The sequence below is a fragment of the Ranitomeya imitator genome, chromosome 2 (assembly GCF_032444005.1).
Source record: "Ranitomeya imitator isolate aRanImi1 chromosome 2, aRanImi1.pri, whole genome shotgun sequence".
In the NCBI taxonomy this organism is placed as follows: Eukaryota; Metazoa; Chordata; class Amphibia; order Anura; family Dendrobatidae; genus Ranitomeya; species Ranitomeya imitator.
Window position 1 is genome coordinate 192,016,168 of NC_091283.1, and position 16,789 is coordinate 192,032,956.

At 44.9% G+C, this 16,789-nt stretch overlaps 1 protein-coding gene across 2 annotated transcripts in view; it reads right to left on the reverse strand.

The window, feature by feature from the left end:
• The window catches only part of AVPR2 (arginine vasopressin receptor 2), a 152,899-nt gene that overhangs the window by 16,904 nt on the left and 119,206 nt on the right, over window positions 1-16,789 (reverse strand). The window lies entirely within an intron of this gene.

The following is a 16,789-nucleotide window of genomic DNA, read 5'->3' on the forward strand; positions in this document are numbered from 1 at the left end:
AGATACACATGGCTACTCTGTAAACCTTTTTAAGCACTTTGTAGATTTTTATAGACAGGCAAATTCTTAAAATTTTTATATACATAAGGAAATACTTGGTATACATTTATAGACATGAAAAGACTTGGGGAAAATTTTACAGATACAACATGGAGACTTTTAATATTGCAGATTTAGAAACCTTGCGTTTGTTCTGGTGGCCACACTGTAGGGGAGTTTTGAGATGTTCCCTCTGAGATACCAGATTTTGCACAACTTCTATTGTACTACATTTTAAAACATTCCCTTAGGTGCAGTTTGACAACTCCTACTTCAAATCACTGGAAATAAGTATAAAATAAAAGTTTACTAGAACCCTGAGCTTATAAAACCAGTTTCAGTGTGTTAGCTTATGAGGGAGATTCATAAGGTTTAGTTTCAAACAAACTTACGGTAAATGACTTAAGCCACTTAAGGAATAAATGCTAAAATCCAGTACCAACAAACTACAATACATCTATATACCAGAGCAGAATTTTTTCTTCCTTTACTTAAAAGTTATCAACCACTGAGGACGCTCAATTCTAAATATTGTTCTTCCTTTACTCTCACCCGTAGGATCTTATTACTCCTAACTCAAGAGGGTGAATACATATTCTAGGGTCAGGACAACTATACAAAGTCATGAGAAGCAATATATTGCTTATAGAGTAAACCTAGGCTACATGGTAGAGTGACCATTAATGACCACAAGTTAAAACAGATGAAAATATCCTGACTCATCAAGGCAAGGATGCCAAAGAAAAATGCCGTAGTAGCACCAAGTAGTCGGAAACAACGGACCCAATAGGTGTTGCAGAGTGCGTCTTCTTGCAGTCACCGTTGTACTTAGGAAAGCTTCAATCAGCAAGATATCTTGAGTAAACAGTATTTACTTCATACTGGATAAACATGAGATACAATTCAGTGTCACACACTCCGTGCACTGAAGACAACACATTCATGAAGAAAAGCAAAACCGAAAGTAAGAAAAACAACCAACCACTGAGAGCTTCCCTCCCCACATAACAGCAAGTATATTACTTTACACACTATCGCCATCTACTGTCTGGCTAGTATAAAGTCCTCCTTTTACTTATAATAAGTCCCAATCTGTTGCATATGCCAACACCCTTTCTCAACAGTAAGGACTTATTCAATCAAACCCAACTTTTTTATCAGTCTCTGATGTTTATCAGCATTCAACGCCTTCGTGAAAATGTCTGCTGTCATTTCTTCAGTAGGACAGTACTCTAACTTCAAGACTTCTTGTTCCTGATGATCTCTCAAGAAATGATATTTCACATCAATATGTTTGGTTCTTGGATTGACTCTTTCCATCTGAGCAAGAACAAGACATCCTTGATTGTCCTCTTTTAGTTTTGTTGGTGCCAACTGTGGTTGTCCTAATTCTGTCAACAATTGTCTTAACCACAGTACTTCTTGACTCGCATGTGCTGCGGCAACATATTCTGCTTCTGTTGAAGATAGTGTGTTTGACAACTGGAGCAAATGTCTCATCATAGTCTTCTCCAACAGGCAGTTTAGATATTTCTTCCCAAGAAGTAGGCTCATAGATTTTTCTTGTGCTTGTCTTGTATGAGAGACGTTTTGGTGGTTTTCCTTTGTTCTCTCTCATTGAACGTCTTGGTTCTGTGTCTGTTTGTAGTTGTGATTCTTCACTTTCAGTATTTTCTTCTTCATTAACTTCTACTTCTTTCTCATCAGATATTTCTTCAGTTGTGTCATTATTGGCTTTCTCATTTTTTGTTTCAACTGAAATCATAATGTCTTCATTTAAATCTTCAATGAATGTCACACTGTTACTCACCGTAACTCTGTCTGTTTTGGGATCTAGGATTCTGTATCCTTTGCAATTTTCACTATATCCAACAAATATTCCTTCCATGGATCAGTTTTGAAGTTTGGAACGTTTTTCTGTTGGAATGAATATGAAAACTTTACATCCAAAAACTTTTAAATGATTGACACTTGGTTTCATACCTTGCACAGTTCATATGGAGTTTTCGTCAGTTTTCTAGAAAAAAGTCTGTTCTGTAGATAAGTAGCTGTCATTGCTGCCTCACCCCAATATTTCTCTGGTAGTTTGGTATCCGTCAGCATACATCTTATCATCTCTGTTAGAGTTCTGTTTTTCCTTTCTGCTACTCCATTTTGTTCAGGTGTGTATGGAACTGTTTTTTGGTGTTCTATCCCATTTTGTCTTAAGTAGTCTTCTATTCTGTGACTTGTAAATTCACCTCCATTATCACTTCTGATGACAATTGGCTTCCTTTGAAATTTGTTACTTGATCTTGTTACATAGTCTACAAGTTTATCAAAAACTTCACTTTTGTTTTTAATTAAGTATGTGACTGTGTATCTTGAGTAATCATCTATAAAAGTCAACATGTATCTATTGCCTCCTGATGTAGTCACTTTCATGGGTCCACATACGTCAGTATGCACCAAATCAAGTGGTCTTTCGCTTTTCATCTCACTTTCTTTTGGAATAGATATCCCTGTGGCTTTGGATTTTATACAACAATCACATCTTATGGTAATTGAGCAATCTGATATCTTTAAATCTTTTGTCAATTCTTTTCTCTGTAGTTCCCTTATACTGTCAGGGTGTCTATGTCCTAGACGTCTATGCCACATGTGAATACAGTTTTTGTGATCATGTGTACATACCTTCATCTGTTCCTTTGGTGTGTCAAAATGATATAATTGTTCATCTGCCTTGACTTTGGTTATCACCTTGTTTCCTGCAATAATTGCACACTCATTGTCTTTGAATTTCACTGTAAGTCCTTTTGCTGTTAAACGTTTCACAGATAATAATCCGCCTTCCAATTTTGGAACATACAACACATCTTGTACAAGTATCTTTGAATCTTGCCCGAACTTGTTTGAACAATTTAGCATACCTTGTCCGATACCTTCTGCGGTTATTTTGCTTCCATCTGCGAGATAAATGGCTTCTTTCTTATCTAAATCAAGATCAGTAAAGAAATTCTTGTCACTTGTCATATGACTCGTTGCTCCTGAATCAATAAACCAACTGTTAGGGCTAGCGGAACGCACCAAATAATGAGACAGTTAGAGTATGGTGCGTTCGCAGCCCGGGGTCCACCGTGCAGAGATGGAACCTGCTGCCAAGTAATGACGGACTATATGGCGGTACTCATGAGTATACACACGTGGGTTAGACTTCACCCAGCGTGAAGGAAGCGATCCTGTTGCGTCACAGGATCGCGGTACCGCACATAGAGCGCGAGCAAGTAGTCAGCGAACTCAACCCCAACTAGGATTGAAGTCCGATTAGACCCTTGCTGGCACAACACCGCAACTGGGTGTGTAAGGAAGCTCAATAACAATATTAGGGCACAAGAGTGCATGCGGTGCCGCACTGACGAACGCCACTAACCACCCAGGCTTGGGTAAGGAAAGCACAGAGGAAGTGCACGGCGCCGTACTGGCGGTCACAGCAACTGGACGCTGTAATGTGTGATTAGTGCTGTAGGATAAGTCGGGCGCTAGATAGCAACCATACACCTTCCGCGAACAGACATTCAATAGGGAAGGGGTATCCAAGGACGACTTGCACTCACAACAAACACACGTATGCAAATGTACACTAGCGCATGGCCGTGCGGTCATGCGCAGTTTATATAGTTGCAGCACAGGAAGTGGCCACAGAAACTTTGCCCTTCCAAGACCTGCCAAGAGGACCAATGGAATGTGCTGCAGGGCCTGAGCACATGACCCTCGATCTCCAACGGGAGATCTTGCCCTGGGCATGCTCAGTGTGTGCAGACAAGGACTTAGTCCCAGAGAAGTCTGCTCGCTGCTGACCAGCACTGGCTTTAATGGCAGAAGCTGAAGAAGCAGCAGTAACTCTCTGTACAGAGTGAGACTGAGCAAGACGCTGGGACCGACGTCCCCGCTGAGCAGACTCCACTGCGGCTGGATAAGAATGGGAGACCGCAGCGGAGATGGCTCGAGATTCCCCCTGTGCAGAAGCGGGAACTCGAGACCTAACATTACCCCCCCTCCTAGGGCCCCCCCCCTCCTTGGGCCTCGCTACGCTCGAAGGTAGCAATGAGCTGTGGGGCCCGAATGTTTTCAGCAGGCTCCCATGACCTGTCCTCTGGGCCATAACCCTTCCAATCCACCAGATAGAACTTTTTGCCGCGTACCACCTTGCACCCCAAAATAGCGTTCACCTCGTAATCGTCCGTAGACGAACCCGATGTCCCGGCAGATGACTCGGAAAACCGGGACATGTATACGGGTTTCAAGAGGGACACATGAAAGGTGTCGGTGATACCCAAGCGTGGAGGAAGAGCCAAACGGTAGACCACAGGATTAACCTGTTCGAGAACCTTGAAGGGACCCAAGTAGCGAGGAGCAAACTTAGTGGACTCAACTCGCAGCCTGATGTTACGGGCGGAGAGCCACACCAAGTCGCCAGGAGCAAAGGTCGGAGCGGGGCGCCGATGAACATCGGCGGAGGACCTCATTCTCTCCTTGGAGGCCCGAATGGCATCCTGCGTGCGGTCCCAAATGTCCCGTGCCTCCACAGCCCAGTCTGCCACCCTGGAGTCAGCAGAAGACACAGGCATGAGCACAGGAACACGCGGATGCTGGCCGTAATTTAGGAGGAATGGAGTCTGACCGGTGGAGTCGGCTACGGCATTGTTAAGTGCAAACTCTGCCCACGGTAGCAAGGATGCCCAGTCATCCTGCCTGGCAGAAACAAAATGTCGTAAATATGTGACCAAGGTCTGGTTGGCCCTCTCTACCAACCCATTCGTCTCGGGATGATATGCCGAAGAGAGATTCAACTCAATACTGAGTAGACGACAAAGCTCTCTCCAGAATCGAGACGCAAACTGGGGACCCCGGTCACTAACAATTTTGTCTGGCATACCGTGTAGGCGAAAGATATGCTTGACGAACAAGACAGCCAACGCCCGTGCAGAAGGTAGCCGTGGAAGAGGCACCAAGTGCACCATTTTGGAAAAATGGTCGGTGATCACCCAGATAATGGTGCAGTTACGAGACTTGGGTAAGCCCACCACAAAGTCCATCCCGACCATCTCCCAGGGCCTGTCCGCCACCGGCAGAGGATAGAGCAAACCAGCTGGCCGTTGCCGAGGAGTCTTGTTCTTGGCGCAAGAGACACACGCCCGAACATACTCTGCGACATCACGAGCCATATGCGGCCACCAGTATGTCCTTGCCAGTAACTCAGATGTCCTTTTGGTACAAAAATGTCCACCCACCCTGGACGAGTGTGCCCAAGAGAGAACCTCCGGTCGCAAACTGGATGGTACAAAAGTCTTGCCCGGAGGCACAGACTCTAGCGAAACCGGGGCCACAGTTCTCAAGCTCTCGGTGGGGACAATAATCCGAGGCTCCTCCTCCGCAGATGACACAACGGAGCGAGAGAGAGCGTCGGCCCGAATGTTCTTCTCCCCAGAAAGAAAATGGAGGGTGAAATGAAACCGGGAGAAGAATAAGGACCATCTGGCCTGGCGAGAAATCAACCGCTGGGCTGTCTGCAGGTACACCAAATTTTTATGGTCTGTGAAGACTTGGAAGGGAAAACGTGCTCCCTCCAAGAGATGTCTCCACTCCGAGAAAGCCAACTTCATGGCTAGCAACTCCCTGTCCCCAATGGAATAATTCCTCTCTGCTGGTGAGAAGGTCTTGGAGAAAAAGAAGCAAAGATGCTTCCGACCTTGAGCATCCTTTTGGAAGAGGACTGCTCCAGCACCAACAGAAGAGGCATCCACCTCGATGATAAATGGCTTATCAACATCGGGGCGATGTAGGATGGGAGCGCTAGCGAAGTGTGACTTTATAGAGTTAAAGGCCTTGGAGACCTCCTCAGACCACAATTTGGGATTCGCCCCCTTCTTGGTGAGGGCAACCAAGGGAGCTACCAAAGTTGAGAAGTGCGGAATGAACTGGCGATAATAATTAATGAACCCCATAAAGCGCTGCACCGCTTTAAGAGAATGGGGTTCCTGCCAGTCCATCACAGCCTGTAGTTTGGCAGGGTCCATAGCCAATCCCTGGGCAGAGATGATGTAGCCTAGGAAAGGTAAGGACTCCTGCTCAAACATACACTTCTCCAACTTGGCATAGAGGGAGTTTGCCCGTAGGAGGTCGAAGACTTTGCAAACATCTCTCCGGTGGGAGTCAATATCTGGAGAGTAGATGAGAATATCATCCAGATAGACTACGACCGAGGTGGAAAGCATATCCCGGAAGATATCGTTCACAAAGTCTTGGAAAATGGCTGGGGCATTACAGAGCCCGAAGGGCATCACCAGATATTCATGGTGCCCATCCCTGGTGTTAAAAGCCGTCTTCCATTCGTCCCCCTCACGGATGCGAATCAGGTTGTAAGCACCCCGCAGATCTAGTTTAGTAAATACCCTTGCTCCCCGAAGCCTATCGAAGAGCTCAGATATCAAGGGCAAAGGATACTTATTTTTAACGGTGATGGCGTTAAGACCCCTGTAGTCTATGCATGGACGCAATTCCCCATTCTTCTTCTGCACGAAGAAGAATCCTGCCCCAGCAGGTGACACTGACTTCCTAATGAATCCTCTTGCCAGATTTTCCTGGATGTACTGTGACATTGCCTCCGTCTCCGGGAGAGATAGCGGATAGACTCGACCCCGGGGAGGCTCAGCACCAGGCAAGAGATCAATAGGACAGTCATAGGGGCGATGGGGCGGAAGGATCTCCGCCGCCTTTTTGGAGAACACGTCTGCATAAGACCAATACTGCTTGGGGAGAGAGGAAAGATCTGCGGGTACCTCTGTAGTAGCAACCTGAACGCACTCCCTCTGACACCTACCCCCACAAGATTCGCCCCATCCCAGGATTCTGCCAGAGGACCACTCGATATGAGGAGAGTGGTACCGTAGCCAAGGTATTCCCAAAAGGACCTCATCAATTCCCTCAGGAATGACGAGCAGAGATATAATCTCCTGATGAGATGGCGACATGGACAGAGTAAAAGGGATGGTCTGGTGTGTTATCTGTGAGGGCAGTGTCGACCCATTCACCACTCGTACCGTTACTGGTTGAGCTAGCATAACCAGGGGTATTGCGTGACGTTGGGCGAAGGCAGAAGACATAAAATTGCCCTCCGCCCCAGAATCCACGCAGAGCTCTACCGAGTGGGAGAATGAGCCTATAGTAATTGTCCCCTTAAAGGACAATTTAGAGGCAAACGTCGCCGTGTCTAGTGTACCTCCACCTACTACCACTAGATGCTGACGTTTCCTCGACCGCTGAGAACATCTGGTGGCTAGATGTCCTGACTGCTGGCAAACATGACAGACCTTGAGTGCACAAGCGGTCCGGGACTTAGATCCAGCTTGTGACACTTCCCTGGCCTCATGTGACTCAGGAACCAGGACCGGAGATTCCAGAGGTTTGGCGAAGGTAAGAGCCAGCCAAAACCTCTGCCTACACTGGGCTCGCTCTAACCTCCGCTCGTTAAAACGGAGGTCAATTCGAGTGGAGACAGTTATTAACTCCTCCAGTGTGGCAGGAATCTCCCTAGTGGCCAGAGCGTCCTTAACGTGGTCAGCCAGGCCCCTCCAAAATATGGGGATAAGAGCTTTATCCGACCAATCCAGCTCAGAAGCTAAAGTGCAGAATTGGACGGCAAAATGACTGACCAAGGACTCACCCTGAGTTAATGCCAGCAGTTGGAGCGCAGTATCATGGGTGACTTGAGGTCCTAAAAAGACCTGTTTCAGAGTGCTCAGAAACAGCGGAGCACTCTGCACCACATGATCGCCATGCTCCCACAGCGGCGTAGCCCATTCCAACGCCCTGTCCGACAAGAGAGACACTATAAATCCCACCTTAGCCCGCTCTGTGGGAAAACGTGCAGCCAGGAGCTCGAGGTGAATAGAGCACTGACTCACAAATCCCCTACAAAATTTGCTATCACCAGAAAATTTTTCTGGCAGCGGGAGGCGAGAAAATGTCGGAGCAGGGGTGGCAATGGACAGGGTTGCTGCAGCCACGCTAGCAGCCTGTACAGCAACTGCGGTAACATCCACAGCTGAGGTTGCGCTCTCAAGAGCCGCCAACCTACCCTCCAGCTGCTGGATATACCGCAAGGATTGCTGTTTGTCCGTCATTACTAGCCAGACCCTGGCGCTAGTGTAATGTTAGAGCTAGCGGAACGCACCAAATAATGAGACAGATAGTGTATGGTGCGTTCGCAGCCCGGGGTCCACCGTGCAGAGATGGAACCTGCTGCCAAGTAATGACGGACTATATGGCGGTACTCATGAGTATACACACGTGGGTTAGACTTCACCCAGCGTGAAGGAAGCGATCCTGTTGCATCACAGGATCGCGGTACCGCACATAGAGCGCGAGCAAGTAGTCAGCGAACTCAACCCCAACTAGGATTGAAGTCCGATTAGACCCTTGCTGGCACAACACCGCAACTGGGTGTGTAAGGAAGCTCAATAACAATATTAGGGCACAAGAGTGCATGCGGTGCCGCACTAACGAACGCCACTAACCACCCAGGCTTGGGTAAGGAAAGCACAGAGGAAGTGCACGGCACCGTACTGGCGGTCACAGCAACTGGACGCTGTAATGTGTGATTAGTGCTGTAGGATAAGTCGGGCGCTAGATAGCAACCATACACCTTCCGCGAACAGACATTCAATAGGGAAGGGGTATCCAAGGACGACTTGCACTCACAACAAACACACGTATGCAAATGTACACTAGCGCATGGCCGTGCGGTCATGCGCAGTTTATATAGTTGCAGCACAGGAAGTGGCCACAGAAACTTTGCCCTTCCAAGACCTGCCAAGAGGACCAATGGAATGTGCTGCAGGGCCTGAGCACATGACCCTCGATCTCCAACGGGAGATCTTGCCCTGGGCATGCTCAGTGTGTGCAGACAAGGACTTAGTCCCAGAGAAGTCTGCTCGCTGCTGACCAGCACTGGCTTTAATGGCAGAAGCTGAAGAAGCAGCAGTAACTCTCTGTACAGAGTGAGACTGAGCAAGACGCTGGGACCGACGTCCCCGCTGAGCAGACTCCACTGCGGCTGGATAAGAATGGGAGACCGCAGGGGAGATGGCTCGAGATTCCCCCTGTGCAGAAGCGGGAACTCGAGACCTAACACCAACCAAGTGATGATTTCTTGTCTGTTATTTTAAATGTGCCATTCCAATTATTCTCACATGAATCGGAAATTGTGTTTTTAACTTTCTGTATATGCTTATGTTGTAATTTTTGTTGTTCTGCTTTCCATATGGTACAGTCTTTCTTTAAATGACCTTTTTTCTTACATCTGAAGCATTCTCTTGTCTCTTTATTATAGGGTTTTTGGAATTCTGTAGCTTTAAGAGCGTTTTCACTGTCCTTTTCAGTAGAAGAATCATTTCTTTGTTCTTTTCTTCTCTGATATTCATCTATTAGTCTTGTTTTCACAAAATCTAATGTAATGTCAGTTTCTGGTCTCGTCTCAAGGGCATTTATCAAGGCTGTATATGAATCTGGTAAACTGCACAACAATATACCTGCTACATGACTTTCTTTAATATCTTCACCAATAGATCTTAGCTGTGATATCACTTCCATCATTGAGAATATGTGCTTCTGCATATCGTCATTTGCACTCAATCTCATACTGTACAGCTTTCTTAATAAAAACAACTTGTGATTCAAGCTAGGTCTTTCATACAGTTTTCTTAATGCTTCCCACATTCCCTTAGCTGTTTCTTCATTTCTTATACAGGTCCTTCTCAAAAAATTAGCATATAGTGTTACATTTCATTATTTACCATAATGTAATGATTACAATTAAACTTTCATATATTATAGATTCATTATCCACCAACTGAAATTTGTCAGGTCTTTTATTGTTTTAATACTGATGATTTTGGCATACAACTCCTGATAACCCAAAAAACCTGTCTCAATAAATTAGCATATCAAGAAAAGGTTCTCTAAACGACCTATTACCCTAATCTTCTGAATCAACTAATTAACTCTAAACACATGCAAAAGATACCTGAGGCTTTTATAAACTCCCTGCCTGGTTCATTACTCAAATCCCCCATCATGGGTAAGACTAGCGACCTGACAGATGTCAAGAAGGCCATCATTGACACCCTCAAGCAAGAGGGTAAGACCCAGAAAGAAATTTTTCAACAAATAGGCTGTTCCCAGAGTGCTGTATCAAGGCACCTCAATGGTAAGTCTGTTGGAAGGAAACAATGTGGCAGAAAACGCTGGACACAGGGAGAAGAGGAGACCGGACCCTGAGGAAGATTGTGGAGAAGGACCGATTCCAGGCCTTGGGGAACCTGAGGAAGCAGTGGACTGAGTCTGGTGTGGAAACATCCAGAGCCACCGTGCACAGGCGTGTGCAGGAAATGGGCTACAGGTGCCGCATTCCCCAGGTAAAGCCACTTTTGAACCATAAACAGCGGCAGAGGCGCCTGACCTGGGCTACAGAGAAGCAGCACTGGACTGTTGCTAAGTGGTCCCAAGTACTTTTTTCTGATGAAAGCAAATTTTGCATGTCATTCGGAAATCAAGGTGCCAGAGTCTGGAGGAAGACTGGGGAGAAGGAAATGCCAAAATGCCTGAAGTCCAGTGTCAAGTACCCACAGTCAGTGATGGTGTGGGGTGCCATGTCAGCTGCTGGTGTTGGTCCACTGTGTTTCATCAAGGGCAGGGTCAATGCAGCTAGCTATCAGGAGATTTTGGAGCACTTCATGCTTCCATCGGCTGAAATGCTTTATGGAGATGAAGATTTCATTTTTCAGCACGACCTGGCACCTGCTCACAGTGCCAAAACCACTGGTAAATGGTTTACTGACCATGGTATTACTGTGCTCAATTGGCCTGCCAACTCTCCTGACCTGAACCCCATAGAGAATCTGTGGGATATTGTGAAGAGAAAGTTGAGAGACGCAAGACCCAACACTCTGGATGAGCTTAAGGCCGCTATTGAAGCATCCTGGGCCTCCATAACATCTCAGCAGTGTCACAGGCTGATTGCCTCCATGCCACGCCGCATTGAAGCAGTCATTTCTGCCAAAGGATTCCCGACCAAGTATTGAGTGCATAACTGAACATTATTATTTGTTGGTTTTTTTGTTTGTTATTAAAAAACACTTTTATTTGATTGGATGGGTGAAATATGCTAATTTATTGAGACAGGTTTTTTGGGTTATCAGGAGTTGTATGCCAAAATCATCAGTATTAAAACAATAAAAGACCTGACAAATTTCAGTTGGTGGATAATGAATCTATAATATATGAAAGTTTAATTGCAATCATTACATTATGGTAAATAATGAAATTTAACACTATATGCTAATTTTTTGAGAAGGACCTGTATGTATTAATTGAGCATCATCCACTAATAAGCTAATGGTGGCTCTCGCTTGCATATCCTTCTTATCCCATGTCTGATTATCTTGATCTGGTCTTGCTGTAACAATTACTTCCCATAGATCATCCTTAGATAACAACATCTCTACTTTGAATTTCCATAACTGATAATTTTCACTATTCAGTTTAGCTACTGTAAATTTCAGTTCTGTGTTACTCATCATCTTTATATAGTCTTACTTGTTTAGAGAGTTGTACTGAAGATATTCTCCTGTATGTCCTGTGAATTCTCTGCAATTATATCCAGCTCCTGGGATGCTGAATTCCTCTGTCACTCTGTATCTGGATTTAGTTCCTTCTGTTTACAGAGCTTATCTGTGTGCTCCGTTATCTGGGCTATAAACCAGGATCCTTCTGCCTGAGCTTGTAGTGCAGACCTGTAGTGTCTGGGGTGCCTGGGTTTATCTGGGGTGCCTGGGCTTATCTGGGATGCCTGGGGTTATCTGGGGTTATCTGGGGTTATCTGGGGTGCCTGGGCCCATAACCTGTTGCAGAGTGCTTCTTCTTGCAGTCACCGCTGTACTTAGGAAAGCTTCAATCAGCAAGATATCTTGAGTAAACAGTATTTACTTCATACTGGATAAACATGAGATACAATTCAGTGTCACACAGTCCGTGCACTGAAGACAACACATTCATGAAGAAAAGCAAAACCAAAAGTAAGAAAAACAACCAACCACTGAGAGCTTCCCTCCCCACATTACAGCAAGTATATTACTTTACACACTATCGCCATCTACTGTCTGGCTAGTATAAAGTCCTCCTTTTACTTATAATAAGTCCCAATCTGTTGCATATGCCAACAATAGGAAGCCTCAAAAGGCACATGAATGTTTGTAAGGTCTTATCTTTCGACTCCCTAGAGGTGCTATAGTCTCTCGAAGGTAATTTGAAGATGATTATCTTTGGAGGAAACATAGGAGGAAATAAGAAATGAGAAGAAACTTGACATAACGAAATGACCGTTCACCTTGCTGCCAGATGTCATAGGTAGGGCCCAGATATTTAAAATGTGACAAAACTAAGTGACCTAACAATATGGAAGAATGTTGGATAACTAAGAGAAACGTACTTTGAAATTCCATGCCGATATTGCCCCAATCAGAACTGAATATAGAAAAACCTCTTTGAGATGACCACCCAAATTTCTAGTTGGGTTGTCTTCTCAGAGAAGTTGCCCAGAGTGCATAATACTAATTAAAAATATGTCACGGTAAAAAGTGAGAAAAAGAAAAACATCATCCCGAAAAGTGGTCTTTTGAAGAGGTTTCGTTGTATTGTACATGGCCCAGATGCCACAACAGTGACAAGCATTGTAACCAAAAACAAACACCATCGTTGGAAAAGAACGATAACGGACGATCCTCATATTTCTAGATATTCTATTACTTCTATATAGAACGCCGTACTTTAGAATCCATGCAACCTGTACATTTGTCAGGTTACCTATGAGGTAGACTGTCTTTTGTATTACAAGCTACAGAGTATAAGATATCCTCATCTTAGGATACAGTCCTAAATTCATACATTTAGTGCAGTTACGGAGCACACATCTGGAACAGCGTAATTCCAAATCATGTCCTACAAATGATATATGTACAGTAAGGCAGTTACCTTGACACATTCATTAGAATATCCCACTAATGATGAGAACGTTGTTGAGATGGGTTCTATCTACGTGCTTACCTTCGCTCTTTCTTCCTTATCTTCTCCTCATACCTCTACAGTCGATTTTGCATTTGTCCCCAGGTGTCATTACATAAAATGCAAATCCTGCTCTTCCAACTGATGTAACCCTGCTTCATGTAGCAATACTCCCACACCAAGACTTGACTCTGTCTCCACCCATCTCTGTCACCACCACTGACCTCATTTCTTCTCCCACTATTTCTAGGTACTCTTTTCCTTCTGTTCTTTATTTCTCTTGACATATTAATTTACATATTCATTCTCCTTTAAAAATAAAGCTCCTGTTTCATATCAGAAGAAAAGATTAGTGGGAATTGTGAGCTGGGACCATCATCAATCACCAGAATGAGGAGGTCTATGGTGCTTCACTATGCATTGTGCTACTTGTGTTGTGGATTTTCTGCACATCGAGTATCTTTTCATGATTCATTGTCAATTCATTGTAATAAGTTTGCATATTAAAGAGGACCTTTTGCTGGAATTTTAAAATTTAGACTGACAACCTCCTCCAATTCCATTGCTGCTCTGATTATTCAGTGCCCCTCATTCCAAAGTTATGTCCTCTTGTAACAAAAGCCTCAAATTTTAGATTTAACCAAGAGGAACTATACTAAATATCAATGGCTGGCCAGTCAAAACACAGATAAACCTACAAAGCCATTTTATGGTAGACGCCCAGTTGGCTGAAACAATTTGCCTTTTGGTTTCTGGTGTGGGGAGCATAACTTTAGAATAGAGGGGCACAAAAAAAGTAGAAACTATTCCAGAATCAGAAGAGCAGCACTAATTGGAGGAGGTACTCTTTTAACTTAAAAATTCCATCTTCAAGACAAATTCATCTCATCAATTAATTAATAAACTTCTGGAGAATGGTAGCTAAGTTAAAGTGGCCAAACACATTAAAGTTGGATGGGCTGGGCCTGCTGATCTGTTGGCTGATAAACTAATGTGTATGTATGAGGGTCTTCTTACTTTCCCCCAACAATTGATTTTGAGGGAAGAGAAAGATCCGGCATGGTGAATGTCAGTGGTCAATCCTTTTTTCTCTTTGTCGATAAGTGACCAGAGAACATAGGAGCTTGAGAGTTCTTGTGTATAGAGGAGCTGGTGGGAGTTGGGGCAGGCAGAGATATTTAATATACATAGGAGGCCTTTACAGTAAAGTGGTCCAAACCTCCCGATTTTAGCGGAACTATTGACTTTGTAATGCGTATGTTGGCATCTTAAATCTACTCTGAAAAAGTAGGTAAGTATGGGGTAGCATGGTGGCTCAGTGGTTAGTAGTTCAAATCCCACCAAGGACAACATCTGCAAGGAGGTGGGGGTAAAAAATGGCATTTTATTTGTTTGACAGCCATAAAAGGTACATGGGGTCTTCTTGTAACTAACTCATTCATTGTAGAGGAGAGTAGTAACATTATCCCTTGGCTGGTGGACTTCTCATTTGATGGATGTCACTCAATGCCCCTTTAAGGACTGGAAGCCCTGTATAAGATCACACTAGCCCACAAATAATTTTATCAAAAAGATAAGTGCTCATGGATCAATAATACTTAGGCTTTTGGATACGACTGACCCTCCCGCAGATCGTAGCGTCTACCAAAGGCTCAAATTTTGCAACAACGTCAAGATGCAGCAGGAAAAGGGTCATTTTACGCCCCATTTGTGGTTAGGTTACACCCACAATTATAGATTTGTTTTTTCCCTTATACCTATATTCTGATTTGCTGCATTTCTATGTAAGATTAACCCTTTGCACAGCAACAAATGTCACTAATAACTCTAACAACAAGGAAATCTGCAGATCTATGTGCTAAAAGCACCTCGTCCTCCCCCACTGATCACGAACAGGTCAGTATGAGGGCCTGAATTTATAATGGCGTCTGCTGCTGACATAACCTACCACCATTGATACTGTACCACAGAGATTCCGTCTCCCCTCAATACCATAGAGTTGCAGACATTTATTAATGGAACGTGATGTCAATGAACAAACCCCTCACATAAATGTTACACATGTAAGGACACTTGGTGTCGTTAACCTCTGCTGTGCCCAAAGCCCACATGAAAAATAGGCCTCAGTTATCAAAACCATCAAAAACCCTGCCCTAGTGTCCCTAGCAACCAAATTGAGTTCAGCTTTGATTTCTTTCTTGTTAGTGATTCGTTGCTACAGGCAACAAGGCCTATACTCTCAGCATCCCATACTGAGTGACATCAAGTTTCATAGCAACCAAGTGCCTTCCTATCAGTGTGACCAAAATGTGAGCATAAAGGAATGAGCGTACCCCCAAATATGAACGATAATAAAGAGGGATACGTATTGTGCATGTATAGCCCTGCCCAGTTCTTTTTGTTCTCCCAAACAGATATAGTTTTCCCAGTAAAGCCTTTTAGTGATGCACCCATATTACCCCTTCACTCATTATAGTGCCCCCACAGTTCCCTCCATGCACAGTATGGTTCTGACACAGTTCCCCCCACATACAGCATAATGACCTCAGAATTTATCCCAACCACAGTATGGTGTCCCTACAGTTTACCCCCCACACAGTATGGTGCCCGCATAGTTCAGCCCACATAGTGCCCCCACCGTTTCTTCTACACGCAGTATGGTGCCCCACATTTCTTCCATATACTTCATGGTGCCCTAACAGTTCCTCGTACACACAGTGTGGTGCTGACAGTTCCCCCCACATATTGCATAATACCCTGAGAGTTTATCTCAGCCATAGTATGATGGCCCCACAGTTCTTATCACATACAGTATAATGTCCCCAGTTCACCTCACACACAAAATGATGCCCTCACACACACAGCATGATGCCCCCAGTTTCCCCCACACACAGTATGATGCCCCCACAGTTTCCCCCACACATAGTATGATGCCCCACAGCTCCATCCACATACAGTATAGTGGCCCCCACATGTCCCCCACACACAGTATGATGCCCCCATAGTTCCCTCCACACACTGTATGATTTACCCACAGTAACACCCGCTTACAGTATAATGTCCCAACAGTTCCCTCCACATACAGTATAATGCCCCCACAGTTCCCCCACATACAGTATAATGCCCCCACAGTTCCCCCCACATACAGTATGATGCCCCCACAGTTCCCCCTACATACAGTATAATGCCCCCACAGTTCCCCCTACATACAGTATAATGCCCCCACAGTTCCCCCTACATACAGCATAATGCCCCCACAGTTCCCCCACATAAAGTATGATGCCCCCACAGTTCCCCCTACATACAGTATAATGCCCCCACAGTTCCCCTTACATACAGTATAATGCCCCCACAGTTCCCCCTACATACAGCATAATGCCCCACTGTTCCCCCACATACAGTATGATGCCCCCACAGTTCCCCCCACATACAGTATAATGCCCCCACATTTCCCCCCACATACAGTATAGTGCCCCCACATTTGCCTCCACATACAGTATAGTACCCCCACATTTCCCACCACATACAGTATAGTGCCCCACATTTCCCTCCACATACAGTATAGTGCCCCGACATTACCCTCCACATACAGTATAGTGCCCCCACATTTCCCCCCACATACAGTATAGTGCCCCACATTTCCCTCCACATA